A 6,059-nucleotide genomic window follows, 5' to 3' on the forward strand; every position below is an offset into this window, starting at 1 on the left:
GCGGTTATACCGACGGCGGCGGCGTCGGCGTCGGCGGCGGCGGCGGCAGCCCTCGGGTTTTGCATTTTGGGCCGTACGCCCGTCGGCCAATGAGAGCGCAGACCGAACCCACCGATTTTAAAACGGTAGTTACACGCGCGGCGCCGCTAATCCGTTACCGCCGCCGCCGACGACACGTCGCACGGGTCGTACCTATGTCATTATCGTGCCTCTATAATATTATTATTATTATGTTATATATTATGAGAAATATTACTCTCTCGTTATTAATATTTTTTATCGATATACATGTGATATCGACGAGGTACACCGTCCGTGTACGATCCGCGACGTTACAATATAATAATATTGTTAACTCGCAAAGGTATAGGATACCTGTTGTAATAATATTGTGACTTTGTATAGGTTCCCCTACACTACCCCACCCACATCGCATTATTTATTATACCCACACTGGCGGACGGGTTGAGTATCGTAACATCACCGCACGTCGTGTGCTTTTGTGATGTCTAAATGTTTATTATATAATACAACAATACGATGATGTGATAATAATAACATATAATATTATTATTTGTACATTGGCGTGCGCGTAAGTCGTCGTATTGCAGAATACAAATGATGCGTATACGTCTTATTCTCGGTGGGTCTTTTTATTTTTTTTTTTTTTTACACGATTGATGGGTACGGCAGAGGTACGACACGCCGTTATTGATTGTGTTATTATTATAATATCTACAAGGGTTAAGCGAGCATAAAAAAAGACTTGTGATAAAAGTGCTGCAAGGCACTGCAGACGACGATACGTCGTACCCTACCGCCCGCCCCTCCCGTGCTAATCGTGTACATTTACTGTACAAAAAAAAAAAATGTGTACCTACGTGTACCACTGCAAACGATGAACAAACAAACATCATGAAACGGTATTTATTTTTATTCTGATGCTCCATAGAAAAATCAATCGTGATCATCAGTGATCACGATTTACCACGTGCACACGCATTTTACATAGACCTTTGTAATCTAGTGTAAAAAACACGTATATTACATTTTTCTACATTATCATATACTTGGATTGATTTTTGAGTGACAGGCTGTGATTACAGTTATTCGATTTCGGGTAGCACTATTGGAGAGTCTTAAAATATTTCGAAATCCGAATTCCGAGTAGGTACACGTTGGTTCCTAAAATAACGTATCTACATAATATAAATAAAATAGCTAAAACAAAGATAAGTATATAATATTAATTCATTTTTTTACACAAATATCAACTTTTAGTTAAACAAATTATTAGTAAGTTTAATTAGGTAGTATATTTAAAAATTTATATCTGTAGAACAAATCATTAATATTTTTAAATATTTTTAATACTGTGATGTAGGCCGAGGAGTGTTTGAAGCATTTTAGATGTTGAAACACTTGAAACACTGCCCAATGCCCATTGACCATATTTATACAAAAAATGTATGTACAGTAAGTATATGAAACAGATTTTTACAAAATATGTTGTCATACGTGGTTCTATTGCATACTTAATATTATGAAAATTGACGACTAAAATATACAGTGTGTAAAGCCCCCTCCCATATAATATTATATTTAAAACACTTTAAAACACTCCATAAAATGTGCTGGTTACACGCTTGACATTATTATCAGAGGCGGTCAGGGCAGACTTTGAGACGGCGTTACCCCAATAATTATAACATAGCAATAAAACAAATTTTAAATTTTTTCAAAAATATTTTCTCATAGTTATTTGTGTAATCTATGTAAATATAATACCACTTTTGTCAACTATATTTATTATACATATATATATATATAATATGTATTTGTGTATAAATATTCTCTCTGTCGTGGTGTGCGTATACATAATACGCATACGTTCTAGGAAAATAGCACTAGGTACACCATTCTTGGAATTGGCGATAATGATTAACAACGGACTATGAGGTTATAATACGAATGAAACGATTGATCAACAGTCTCGAATCTAGTATTATAAAAGTTCAGTGAGACTAGTCTCATAAGCAGAATTTGCCACCGGGCGCACCGTATTTTAATGGTATACTCGTAATCGGTGTACAGAAAAAAAAGAACGAAGGTTTGAACTTGTTTATAAAAAAGTATATGGCTGAAATATTATTTTAAATATTTTTATTGTTATAGATACAATTTTTATACCTACTTGTTATTTAATAAGTTTTAATTATATGTATAAAACAAATACTAATTAATTAAAGTTTGGATTTAATTTCTATATATAAATATATTTAAACCTAATATATTATTATATAATATAAGAAACGATGAAATTTATCTATATTTTTTCAGTAATAACTTATAATGAAATTGAATAAATTATCTATAAAAAATATAATTAACTATATTCGGAATTATTTAGCTAATTTAATCATTTACGGCATTGAATAAAACACTAGTATTTTAAGTAAAAATGTATATAAATAGCCAATAGTTAAACAAATGTTAAGTCTCCCCGTAAATTGTATTCACACAACGCTACTGATTATTATAGTATACATAATTTTACATATAGTCAAATTAATGTAATGCATAACAATTAACAAATACCTACATATAATATACAATAAATATGGTCGAATTAATAAAAAGGCATACTATACATAGTGTATAACAAATTACAATACTATAATATAATATAATGTTGATTTTTATCAACTCAAAATTAAATATTTTTTGTTTGCAATCTTGCAGTTCATTGTCTTTCTTATCTTTAATGGACTATATAGAAAACAGCATTTACACTAAATACACCAAAATATTGTTAGCTTGCGCGAATGCGCAGTGTTATATTTACATTAAAATATACTTATATAAGATCCAATCGGTATAATATCCATTCTATTTAGTTTTAATAATTACTGAAAACAGTATTATCTACCTATTTTGTTGAGGCCGTAATTGGTATAGGTAATAGCTATACAAAAAATGAAAAAAAATTATTTTTGTCCAAAATCATAGGATATCCGTAGTGGGCACCAATACTTTACCAATATCTAGTAGGTAGACATTCACTATAAACGATAAACATGCACCCGGCATTCTGACATCAGCTACATACAGCACGTTATGAGTAGTGATACGAAAAATCTTCTCTCTTCTCGCCTATGATTGGGAAAATGTGCGTTAATCCATATCTTAAACCTATTTTTTAAATTAATTTTTCAGCTTTATAAGTATGTCGTTTTACTTGTTTAAAAATGATGACAGAAAATCAAATATAGTTAAATAATAAATTTATTTTATAAATGTAACTTTTGTTTTTTTAACATTTTTATTTTGCACACCTGACGAGTTGTTCCCTTAACAAAAGAATCTAGTTTTGATAATCTTCATTGATTGTTTTAGTATTTCACCCCTTTGATTACAAGTAACTTACACGTGAAATGGATATCTTATTGGTAGAAATAAAAACCTGATACCATAGAGTGTTTATAAAGTTGTCTACAGGGTGACAATGTGGCGCCAAAGTGAGAACCTCATCTTCCTGTGATCACCCGCATACCGATGTTTATCATTGCGTAATAAAATGGATTGTTAAGTTTTTTTTGTCGAAACATTATTGTTTATAAGCCCTTTTACACCGACATTATCAATAGATTACACTGTTTTTTATGCTATTTAAACACCTACATTATTTTTAGATTTTGAGCGACAACGATAAGGAAGTAGTCAGGTACTTGATAAGTCTGGATTTGTTTCTTTTTTTTATTATTCTATTCTATTATAAATCATATAACAGTATTTCAATAAACTAAAATGATATATAAGTCCAGTGCTTGAATTGGAGGGACGGTATACTCTTCTGTTTTAAAAAATATTTTCAGCTTCTTGTATTACATCCTAATTCATTGATTAGGATACAGTATGCATTTAAATCTTAAGATACGCACGATTTTTATTTTAATTTTCACGTTTAATATTAAAAATTATAGCTACTTACAAATGTATTCTTACAATATTAATAGTTTATACACAGTTGAAAGCTTGTATTATGTTATGTCGTTTAATGGGTAGATCCCTAAAATTAATTTGCGTATTTGCTGATAATTATTTAGTGATTTATGACTCGTGGTTCAATAATAAATTACATTTTCAAAATTAAACATTATTAGCACATAATAAAATGATTTGCGGTCGTTTAGACCAGTGGTTTTCAACCTTTTTAACAATGCGGCACACTTCATCATCTATACAATATTATCGCGGCGCATCAATCCATATATTATCATCGAATAATATTGGTAAATACATACTTATAAAACTATTAATAAATTTTTCGCAGCACACCGGTTGAAAACCACTGGTTTATACCGTCAATTCATTGCAGCAGCAGTCGTATTTTAAACCGCTACAAACCGCAGGCGGTGGCCAGTCAAGTCACCAGAAATCGAACCCTTTAAGCCGAATATTATATACACCGTGGCGTGTACTTCAGTATTTATTAATAAATTATCTGTCGTATAGTTTTACATAATACAAACATTGTCAGACCGACTGTATTGTTGCCAACATTCCTTTGACATTAGTTTAGTTGAAAAAAGTGTAAATATCATTTATAATATTATACAGTCATATATACATATACAGACCACAGACGCATTGTTATTTCTTGTGTTCCTCTCTTTGGTTAACTCCACGATGAAAGGGTTGAATAAGGATTCATTATCGAGATGAAATAAACTATAAATCGTTACACAGTCAATTAAGAATAAAATACACATATTATTGTGTTATGACTTATGATCATATTATGTTGGTTACAGGTTGGAAACAAATAGTAACATAACAAATACTATTGACAGAAGTCGCCGTTTCAGTCAGACATTGATCACTGAGCAATGGGAAAATCTACTAACTTTGATCTTTTTGGTGTGTTAATTAATTTTGCATAAAATTTGTAATATGGCTATTCATTGATATCATAATAGCTGAACATATGTGTTTCTAGGATAATACAATATAAAATAATCGTGTATTAATAATGTGTATTAAATGTACCTGCTTATATGCGTTTATGAAAACATAGTAATTACGCAATAGTGTAGTACGTATAGTAGGTAGTACTAAGTATAAGTGCCCAATCTTTTTCTAAATAATTTGTTCTACACGCAATACGCCAATACATACAAAGTTTACGATTTAAACTATTTTCTAGAAATAAATACCTGATAATACCTATGGTTTAGATATTCGTATTATTGTACCAAAATAGCATTAAATGAAGAAAAATCATTTGTACTTAATTGCACTTGCATGCTCCTACATGAAACCAAACAACGTATATGATGTACCTATACACCATGATGTATAAATAAGCATTGATGCATGTAGGTATAATGATCATTGATTATAAATACCAAGTACTAAGCAGTAAGCATATCGCTGAAGTATAAAATAAATTCATGACATTTAGTATACATTCAAATTGAACATTTGCAAAGATGAGTGAGAATGTTTATGACAATATTATGCAATGTTTATATTTTATCTTATACAAACGTTTTGTCTACATTTAAGACTATGGTTATTTTAAGCCAACTAGGTATCATGCCATATAAATTATTAATAATAGTATAAGTATAATACAATAGGTTTATAATATCACGTTATAGCAGTACAAAAGATGAAAAGAACAGAAAATACAAATAGTACTATCATAAATAAAAATATGTACAACTTATACAGCCGCCTTTAATGGTGAAATTGGTAATAAACTAATAAATTACAAATAATATAGAGTATAATTAATATATTACTCAAGACTCAAGTTAAAACAAAATAACATTTTTGATTTTTAAAAAATAACTAAAAATTATTTAACTGTATAATGCTATAATATTAACTAGTATAATATGGTTAAAAAATGTCATTGTCAAGCAGACTTACTAAAACGAAAGCATGAAAACACCTTGAAATTATAATTTTTTTTAACTTTATTATAATTTGTTATTCACAAAGCTATAGTATAATTTTACTATAACAATGTACGCAGTCAGTAAACTTAAATC

Source organism: Aphis gossypii, chromosome X (assembly GCF_020184175.1).
Source record: "Aphis gossypii isolate Hap1 chromosome X, ASM2018417v2, whole genome shotgun sequence".
Taxonomy (NCBI): Eukaryota; Metazoa; Arthropoda; class Insecta; order Hemiptera; family Aphididae; genus Aphis; species Aphis gossypii.